We start from the raw sequence: 10,889 nt of genomic DNA on the forward strand, positions 1-10,889 counted from the left end.
TGCCAAGTAAGAGATGAGGAAGGCGACCCTAGCGTGGTTGGTGGTAAATGCCTTAGCCCTGCAGGAGAAATGCATCACCTGTGTCATGAACACCTGTACCTTGCTACTCTCCCAGTGGAATCTCTCGGGGGTGGCCAGAGGGATGGGTGTAGGCACCTCCACTACCAGGGGTGTTGTGTGTGTCGCCTGTACTGCGCCTGCATTAAAAGGGTTCCTTTGCATTCTGTCTACCACGGCTTGCAAGCGGGTTGTTTCGGCCCTAGAGGCCGCTAGTTCTGTCTGTACTATGGCTAACGCTGCCATGACGTCTTCTAAAGTGGCCATATTCAACTTGCGACCGGGAGGATGAAAATACGTGGGCCGGTTACTCTGTTGCAGCCTTGGATCTTCAGGGTCGTATGTTCCTCGTTATGGTCCACCTCTCGATACCACCACGGTCTGATTTAGCACACAGACTCCATGGAGTGATCAAGCGGGGGAAGGGAAGGATGGGGACAGTGGGGAGGGAGACCTGTAAGAAAATAACTCTCAAGTAACGCACTGATATAACTCACAGCCTGAAATCAACTACACTTCCACAGTTGCTCCTCTCCTGGTCTATCTACCTGGAAAGTAAAATGCCTTTGTTTCCTAGTCAGCACAGTGAGGTTATCAGGGCGCGGTTCATATCTAAGGATATGGAAGAATAGGTTAATACCTGTATTTACCCAATCACCTGTTATTCTCCGCCTCTCTTCGTAACTTACCCGTAGATATGCTGCTCTGGACTTTACAGGGGTGCAGAGCTGACTTTGAGGAATCTCAGGTTCCCCTGTAGCAAAACAACACAAGAGGGACCCCCAGGCATGGGCGTGTGAACATATAGTGCATATGAATACGATACTCTTTAAACTCGGGACAAACACATATTCCAACTCCACATTTGTCAAGCGTGTGCTCTTTGAAAATAAATAATACCACGTTCTGATACGTCTCAGAACATAGAATACCAATAGCTAGTTGTGGCGCAGTCACTCAGGTTGCGTAAGCACCGCACACCACTGATAGCTAGTACGACTGTTTATGTCTTTTGTGTATGTCTTAAACGCTCCAGGAAAAGACAAGGGGTAGCGTAACTTGCAAGGCCAACCACCCCCTTTCGATAACGCGGATTCAATGAAGCATTCAAGGCGCCCCTCTGCTCACCGTATAGCAAGGTTAAAGTATTCACATCAAACCCCCCCAGTCCGCTTGGTGAGCACAAAACGGGGCTTTTCCCGCTCTCCCGCAAGGACCCTGTACCGGGGTCCAGCCAACGGGAATAGCGGTATGACAAACAAAGGCTCAGGAGTATGCCGCTTCTGCTGAGCGTTCAAGAATGACTGGAACACAAAAGGCGGTGCATATGCACCCTTACCAGACCATCGGGGACTCGGCGTCTCAGCAGGCGAAGTAACCGGCACCCGCTGCTTCCTCCTCAGCGTCTAAAGAACGTCCTTCTGGGTGCGCGATGACGTCATCAACGCGATCGTCGCACGGAACTATGGGAGCGGTAGTTCAGTCCCGTACGCCAGCTTCGTCATTGTCTTCCCTGGTGGCGTCTTACAGTTCATCATAGATGTCCTGATGTCCAGGCACCTGTTCATTCTTAGGGTACAGACCTTCAAAGGCCGAAGCAAGAGTGGAAGGAGGGTGTCTGCAATCTGAGGTTTAGCCCCCACTTTGGGATACCTAAGAGGTAAAAGGGATCTCCTGAGCAAGTGGGGGAATCCTTGCTGACCCCAGGGCTGGAAGTGAGGCCTACTTCAGGAAACAGCTTAGACCTTCCAGCTGTCAGTGGATGGCTAAGAGTCTGGTTCCTGACACTGATAGCTGTCAGTGGCCTCTGTTGGTTACTTGCCTTTAGGGTAGCACTGACCCTCATTTGGGGGCAGAAGCTTGGCCTGGGAGGCAAGACGGGCCACCTCACCTTATTGGTAAAGTGGTGCTGTTCACCTGCTAGGTTGACTCTGTGGGCAGGTTAGGGTTACCTCTAACTTAAGTTGGGTCTGCAGATGAGAAGGGTAGCCCATGAACCAGGATAGTGGTTGGGGCTGAGCATGACAGATTAGCAGTACTGTCAATGGCAAAACTGTTGCGATGACCCAACACCCCATATGGAATGGACTTGACAGGAGGATGTGGGGTTGAAAATGACCCGGCAGAGGACTATTTCAACATCCTCTCTGCTGAAAATCAAAAAGAACTGCTAAGGGAACAGCTGATGCTCCTTACCTTTTTAGCTCGAGGTGGGAGCATGTAGGAAAATGCCTGTTTTGTGTGATCTCCCCCACTTCTTGCTAGATTTTCCTGTTGATGTTTGGACTCTGCACACTGGGACACTGCTGTCCGGTGCCCGGTGTGTGTGCCCTGACCCATAAAACATGTCCAAATAGGATATACTCCTGACTGGACTATTTAACTTACCTATAAATCCCTAGTATATGGTACCAAGTGTACCCATAGCCTGTAAGTTAAATGACACTAGTATTTGTTTAGCGGGAGGGGGTTTATATAGCTCGACTCGAAGGTGTAAGAGCACTTTACATGAGCACCAGTTGCATTACAGACGACACATTCATTTTGTTAGGGACGGGAAGATTAAGTGATTTGCCTAGGATCACAGAATGTTGAGTGTCCCTGCAGAAGCTTAAACCTGGTTCCCCAGCTTCGTGGTTGACCGCTCTAGCCATTAGGCCACAGATGTTACATATTGGTAGCCTGCAGCAGATATTATGCCGCCACTAAAGTGGCAGGGCAAACCATGTCTCTAGGCTTGCCCCTGCAGCTTGGGTATTCAGTTTTAAAACCACCAGTTTGACCTGCAAAATAAGCCTATTACCAGTCCTAAGCCTTCATTTGTAATACTTATAAGTCACCCCTAAGGAAAACCCTCATGCCCATAGGCAGTGTGCTTGGCATTTAAACAAAAGGACATGCATATTTTATGTTTTCATGTTCTGGCAGTGAAAAACCTTCAAAGGGTTTTTTCACTGTGGCAAGGCTGTCTCTCACGTAGTAAAGCACTGGGTTACATTAGAACACCGTATAATGCTTAACTTCAGTTTGGGAATAGCTAGAAAAATGATTAAAGGTCTCATTTTGTTAGTAATTTAAAATCCAACTGAATGCTGAAGTTGTGTTTTATATCACTATTTTTGAAAATTACAATTTCAGAAAGTTGTCATTTTCCTGCACTAGCCAAAATCTGTCTTCCTGCCAGTGTTCCATGTCATTTGACTGTCGATGTCTCCCCTATAAAGAAGCTGAATTGCTCCCAGAAAGTGGACAAAAGGTCTTGGCGTGGGGAGATGTTTGTCCTCCCTGAGCAGGATGGCCGGGGGGCTGTACCCAGACCCTTTCTGAGCTTTATCAGATGCCTACTCTGTCATTGGCAGATGTAGCTCATACCTGCCTTACTTTTGCATTCATAGCCAGCCTGTCTCCAAACCAAGTGGGAGAGGGATCTTAGCCAGAACTCATTTGGAGTGACCACAAGGGAGTATTGGCCCATTATCATAGCCACACATCTGGGTGGGCACAGGGAGCTCTGCACAGGGGACGTAATGTTCTGCCATGTTGGCTTTAGGTAGAGAGGGGTACTAGGGTATAGTTTACAGTACAACACTCAGGAAGTGCTGCAAAAGGGGGTAGGGTTACCTTTGGGATCTTTTACTTCATTGGGTAAGGATTGACCAGGAGTTTCCCCCACCCACAGGATGCCACTGGGCACAAATGTTGCACCCCATCAGAGTCTTCAGAACATTGCTGGACCTCTGGAAAATAGAAGGACTGTTGTGACCAGTGAGGAGAACCCTAAGGGCTGTACCTGCTCCCACTTGTCCCCAGGACAAAGAAGTGTACTACAAGGGTAAGTCGACTGACCTCCTATCCAGCTACAGGGACATAAAAGCTGCAAGAAGTCCACTTTCTTGAAGAGCGCAGCTGACCAGCTTCAACTGGACCTGCACTGAACCCTGCTGATGACTTCTGCTGGAGTGAGTCTTGACTACCAAATCCCGTACCTGAGGTCCTGGAACCCTCGGCTGGTGAGTTTACTCCTCCTGCCCAGCCTGGAAAAGTTGGGTCTTAATCTTTTTGAAACTTTTTCTTCTGAAGAACCGGCAGGAAACAAGGACTGCCATGAAGCCGAACTCATCAATGGCAAATGTTAGACATCAGGCCGTTTGCATAGTCCCTTGGGGTTGGAACGAGAACTAGGTTCTTGCCTTGTAACAGAGTACACTTTTGAGCAGGTCCCTCACTGCAGATCTCTTGCTGTACACTTTTGAGCAGGTCCCTTGCTGCTCAAACGGAGGTGGAGTTTAATGACACTCCCTCCCTTTAAATATTGTGAACTACCGCGGAGCCATTGCCTTGCTTTCGATTCGTGAACCTGGCTCCCCGTTCTTTGCATTTGGAATCCCGAAGTATTGCCTCCTGCTACCTGGTGCTTTACTGAAGTTCCCTTCCTGTTTGGCGCCTTTTTTGGCCCTCCAATTACCGAGATAACCTTTTGCCTGTTTACCTGCTCCTCTCGCCCGATATTGAAGTTCCGCGGGCGTTTCCTTTCCTTCTCCATGTCTACATTTTTGTTTTCTCCGCGCTTCACTTTGCCGCGGCTGCGATTGAAGCTCCTGGGTTGTTTTTCAGCTACATTGTATCCCGGAATGAAACGCTGCCGCGATTGAAGCTCCCGGGTTGTTTTTCAGCTACATTGTATCCCGGAATGAAACGCGGCCGGGATTGAAGAATCCCAGTTGTCAAAATCTACTTAGACACCGGCAGCCTGCACCGAGTCTTTTATATTGGTGATTTTCATTACGTGCGGTGCACGTTTCTTTTTATTTTACGAAGGACATTTCATTACACGCGCAGGGGCGCGTTTCCTTTTTATGTTGGATTGACACCATTGCACTACATTACATTGTAGCCCAGCTTGTAGTGTTTTTTGCTTTCACGTGACTCCAAGTTGATAATAGCCTCTACCTTTTGTTAGTAGCAGGCTAGCCCGCCTTTTTAAGTGAACTCCCTTCTTGTTCTTGAGGGAAGAAGTGTCTAATTAGAAGCGCTGTGGAGAAGCTTAACATTATTTTTGTAACCTGCATTTTTATTTGCCCTTTCTCATTATTGCGGCAGTCGTCTACCCTTTTTGGATCCACACTATCCGCACGGCTGCTTGTTAAATCCTACCAAGACCCCGGAGGTGTCCAGCTGGTAAGGGGCTGTGTGTCTGTTACAAGGTCAACTCTTAGTCTATTGTTATCATCTAGAATTTACTAGAAAGAGTAGTAGTTTTCTAATAGTCTTTTCCTTTTGTTTTCGTAGGATTCCTCATCTCTGGGCAGTAAAGGGAAGCAGCTGGGGGATATGAGGTGTTAAGACCTGGCTTCTGATCCCCACACCTCCAGTAGTCATTCTGCGAGGTGAGAGTATTTAAAATTCTTCCCATTCATAGGCGGACTGTTGGAGTGTGGGGAAATTCTCGTTGCTCCCGTGGACTGAGCTTGGAAACACGCCACAGGTTAGTGGTATTAGCAACAGCAAATCGCAGGTCAACTCCAATTTTCTGATCTACCCGCTGAAGGAGATCTGGCTTCCAGAAATGTTTCCAAGCTTGAATGTAGAGGGCCTTACCAAGGGAGCACAAAGCAGTAGCTATTCGACGTTGAGACCTTCCTGAGCTTTCTCTCCATCGATGACCGCACAAGAACCCCGCTCTTCAGTAACTTGTCGCCATCAAGCCCACTTCAAATCTGGCCTACAGCTGGCACTGCCAATAACATATAGACAACCAGGACCTACCTGAGCCTCCTATCCGAACTGAGTTCCATTTCGGTTGGCCTCAAACGTTACTCTTTCCCTGGTCAAGCGTAACTAGTTGCCCGCAGTTGGCACTTTGTACCTTTTGGAGCTAACTTTTATAGCAAAAGTCAAAAACTCATATCTACAGTTCCCCTTATTCGATTGCTGTAATTTTGGGGTCATTTTGTTCACTAAAATATCCTCTAATTGTATAATTTAAAGTGGGTTTTTTATTGTGTTGTATTTTCAACTTTTTTTCTGTTTTGGTACTTCTTTTAATCTTGCCACTTGCTCCCCATTTGGCTCTTTTTTTTAAACATCGTTTTTACTTTATGCCTGTAATCCAAAGCCTCTATGTAAAGCACTCTGTTGCCCTTGATCTTTGTACATAGAAAGCAAAGCTTCATTCTGAAATAAATCAGTAGCACTATAAGGAGAAGTGGGCAAGTTGCAGTTAACTGAGGTAGTCCACAGTGGCGGGCCTAAGTGGGGATCCAAGATCCATCTTAAATTGTAATTTGTCAATGTATTTATATAGCACTTACAGCCCCTGATGAGGCATTGAAGTGCTTTTTTAGTGAGTACCACAGTACTCCGGAAACCAAGATTAGTAGTTAGTAGGTAAGTACGAATTTCTTTTTCTTGTACATTAGTTATGTTAGGTTTATGCTCTTGTTTTCAGGTGTGTGTAGGGATAGAATGATTGGAATGGATTTTAAAGGGGTAATTTGGAGTAGAGATAGAATGATAGGAATAGATTTGAAATGGGAAGTAGTAGGTTTTTGTAAGTAGTGGTTGTTTGTGCTTGTTAGCTGGGTGGCATGGCTAAAAGGAAGGGGTAAAGGTTTGAGATGGATCTTTGGGAGTTCATAGTAGTCAGAAAGAATCATGTTGAGAGAGAGGGATGAGGGATGGTGAGGACGGAAAGGATTTCTTTTTCCATTTTTTTTTAGATAGCAAAATTAAATAATTTATACAAACAGAAGCGGGTCACAGATTTGTTATCTATCTAGATAGGTAAGTGGGCCACCACCCTTGACACTGAGATCACTTTCAAATTTCCAGTTTGATGGACCTGTCATCTTTGGCATGGTTTCTCCAACTTTATGCCCTCAATCCTTCTGTTTTTGCTGACTTCATTTTTGCTGAGATTAGGATGTTGTGCACTTTACCACTGCTAACCAGTGCTTGAGTGCTTGTGCCCTCTCCCTAAAAAATATGGTAACATTGTCTTATACTGTATTGGCATAATTAATTTACTTCTAAGTCCCCATTAAAGTGCTACTGACAGGGTCGGTAAATTAAATGCTACTAGTTGGCTGCAGCATTTATTGTGAAACCCACCTAAGTAGCCTTTCAAACATGTCCAAGGACTACCATTGCAGCCTGTCTGCTCAGTTTTTTATTTGCTCTTTCGCCTTGGCAAAATAAATCTTTCGCCAGGCCTAAACCTTCACGCTTAATGCATCTGCCACCCCAGTGTAGGCCCACACAGCCCAAAGGGCAGGGTGCCATGTATTCAAAAGTGGGGTATGTACCCTAAAGTTTTACATGTTCTGGTAGTGAAAAATCCTTCAATTTGTTTTTTACTACTGCAAGGTCTACCTCTCCCATTGGGTTACCTCATTACATTTAATAACACATAATTTTCATTTGGGAGCAGGTAGGATGTTTAAGTTTGCTCTCTAAAGAATTGTAATTTAAACCCCACTTTAATGGTAAGGTTGGATTTTAAGTCACAATTCTGAATATGTCTCATTTAGAAAGTCTGAATTTTCCTGTCCTAACCATTTGGTGCCTGAAGTCTGTATCCTGGGTCACATGACTAGGTGTAGCTGACAGTTGGTCTTTGTGTATTCCTCCTAGAAAGTGACACAAAGGGGGATAGGTGTGGTCAGGATCAGCCATCTCTCTCAGAATGAGGGGAGGAGCTGTCACCTACCATAAATACACATCACAAAGACTCAGCCTCAGCACACCCACAAAGCGTTCCCACATAAAGGCTGGGTTGTAGAATTACTCAGCAGTTCCCGAAAAAAGGCAGGGTTTTAAAAACGTTTTAACTGCATTTTACAATTAAGGAAAGGAACCAGCCTAGGGCCTGAAAAATGTTCTGATCCACAAGCAGAATATTTCTATCACCAGGCATGAAAGTAGTTTTGTTTTATTTCATCATAGCTATTCACGCATAACCTTTTGTTTTACTTAATGGTCTTAAAATAAAATGCAATTTAAACGGCCAAATACGTGATTTTAAAAAACTTTATTTTAAAGTTCCTACAAAAATTCCACTCTGAAATTATGGGAGAAGTCCGTACTTTTCCAGGTACAATGCTTGATAATAGTCATTGCAGGTATTTGATGATGACTCTCAAATGACCCTTATTTGAAAGGTGAAACCTCACTCGACACCATTTATGTGGAAAAGAATCACTAGCCACATCCCTTTGTAAGCCCCCAAAATATTCATCCAGTCCTATTAAACATAATAAATAGAGATACAGAACACTGCCTATGAAGTACGTCGTCTCAGGGCACTAGGACCAGGCGTTATCTCGACCCAACTCAGTTGTGCTAATTTTATCAGCCATAGAAGGATGTAAGGCTCTGCGGTCCGACAATGGTTGCGAGTTGCGACATTCAGTTTACACGTAGATCTTTTAGTATACGCATGTTTGCTGAGCAAGCCTGCAAAGTTACCTCTACGAAAATCCCTGCTCCCGCTCTCGAAGCCTGACCTTGGACTTCCAGAGGAGCCTTCGTCTACAGCCTTACTGGCCTCTACCTGGACCTCAGTTTACAGCCCACATTCCCTAAACAGCCACACTTGCAGGTAGGAAAAGCTGTGCCTCCCTGTACTCAACTGAAGGGGCATCCCATGGTCATGACCTTCAATGAGGGTCTTGAGAGCCCTTACCGGCGCACCACTCACCTGTGGATCTAGGTATTACCTGCCACACAAGCCATTCTTATAGCTTTGGGGGCCTGAAATAGTCTGAATTGTCACACTTGTAGGAGTGTGATGATTAGTAGTTGTGTTGTTTCTCTCATTGGCAGCACTGGCAGGGGCAATGGGTGGTGCAAGCTGCAGTGGCCTCCTGACGAGAGCCCTGGCACTTATGTTTTTTGTTTTTTACAAATTAAGCACTGGCCCTTCCACTCCTTCCCCAATCCCGTAGGCTGCACACTGACCTGATGGTACAGAGGAAGGAGGTCTATGGCATTCCTTTGAAATGCCCATCAGATGTGCCCCATTACCTCTGAAAAATAACATCCCCATCATACGACTTCCTTTCTTAATGAAGCAACTCTCTACTTTCTGAAAAGCTGTGAAAATAGTTTATACCTCTTAGCATTTTTGGATGTAGCATGACTACTCTTATTGTATTTCATTCTGACAATAACCTTGCTTAAATTAACTCAGTGAGAATCTTTCTTGGAAAAAATGGAGCTGCTGTTAGCAGGTAGACAGCATGGGAAGTTAAAAAACAGGTTGAGATTTTCCTCAATACAGGCATACATTAACATATATTTGCGGTATAATGCTGTTATTTACCTGTGGGTGTAGCGTTTCACTATATTTGGCTGTTTAGTTTACTAAAACGCGACAGGCACAAAAGTATGAGTGCATATTTATCGGTAAAATAAATGTGGAAATATACCAATTCACGACTCAAATTATTCTCAGAACTCAAAATAAATATGGATAAATACCAATAAGGTGGCCAAAAAATAAATATGGATAAATACAGACGGAAATGTTAAAAAAGTAAATACCATAATACCGGGAGCCCTATTTATAAAATATCATATTCACTGATTTGGATTCATTAAGTTAATTAAACTGCAATGTAGGTTATTAACGAGAAAAGCTTGGGAAGAACAGAGAACAATGGGGTTAGGTCTTTTCATAACAAAACGTAAAAGTGGAAAAATGGACTCGCTGAAATTATATGTAGAATATGGGAATTTTTGTTTCATTTTTCTAAAAAGAAAAACCCCTGAAATAAAATAATTTAATTTGAAAATAAAGATTTATCCCGTCTTTAATATATTGTGCACATGTCAGGAGACCACGAAAAAGGAAATACAGTCAAGGACTAGAACAAGGCACGGACATCTTTTCCTAGTTGTCTGTCGGATACTAATAATAGCTGTTCCATGCATCATGGTCGAAAAAGCAAAGCTTCCTTAATGGTAGCTTATAAAGTTTATTTGACTTGATCGTGTGCATACTTCGTTGTTATTCCTCATTCGTCCCTTGATGCCACCTGTTCGTACTCTTAAGGACACACCGCATTGCGAAACAATGGTGGACAAAAAGTCTGTGGAACAAATCTGAAATAAAAGAGATACTTCTCTTTTGGAAAGTCCAGCCTAGAGAAATCACAGTGAAATGTGCCATTTTATGGAAACTTCACAGATACAGCGTGCCATAAATCTTATTTAATATTATTTCAAGGACTTCTAAGCGGATGTTCCACGAGGAATAAATGAATACCAGATTTAATTTACACATATTCTTGCCTTCCATCGAGTTTCTCTGTTGCTGTAGACACCGGTATAAGCGTGGCCCATTCGTCTTCGTTTACGCAGACCTATCGGGGAATTGTAGCTTTTGTTTCCTAACAAAACAACAGCAGAAATCCTGTTATGATCCTTTCTCTATTTTAAGGACCGTCGAGCGTGCAGCAGCGGTGGCGTTCTAAGATGTCATGAAAGGCTTTGATCTTACTTGGAGAACTCGAGACAGGCAGGAAGCAGGGTGGGGCTGGCCAATAGAGCAAACTGGCAGTGCCAGAAGGGCTGGTTTTACAGGTCAGTGTATGGGTATTATTTTGGCTGTTTGTGAGCCTGTTTTATAGCCTGCTGGGCAAGTGGTGCACCCGATTTCCATGATATTACCACAAACATCACCAGTAGCAAGCAGAAATGCATGCAGTTTCCTATACCTTGCAAAACGCATATACATCGTGTCTTTACAAGTTCATAACTGCCCCATTTTGCAAATGTCGGCCACTTGCTTATCTCTCTGGTTCGCAAATGGCAGCCACTTTTATTTTGAT

The 10,889-nt window shown here is 44.4% G+C and overlaps 1 long non-coding RNA gene across 1 annotated transcript; it reads left to right on the forward strand.

Annotated features, from left to right (window-relative positions):
• The first annotated feature begins 4,369 nt into the window (after positions 1–4,369).
• LOC146776190 (uncharacterized) lies at positions 4,370–8,067 on the forward strand. The gene is made up of 2 exons (XR_014971986.1): positions 4,370–5,235; positions 5,347–8,067. It is a non-coding gene; the product is annotated as an uncharacterized LOC146776190 (long non-coding RNA).
• The last annotated feature ends 2,822 nt before the right edge of the window (positions 8,068–10,889 follow it).

This window comes from Triturus cristatus, chromosome 12 (genome assembly GCF_964204655.1).
Source record: "Triturus cristatus chromosome 12, aTriCri1.1, whole genome shotgun sequence".
Lineage (NCBI taxonomy): Eukaryota > Metazoa > Chordata > Amphibia > Caudata > Salamandridae > Triturus > Triturus cristatus.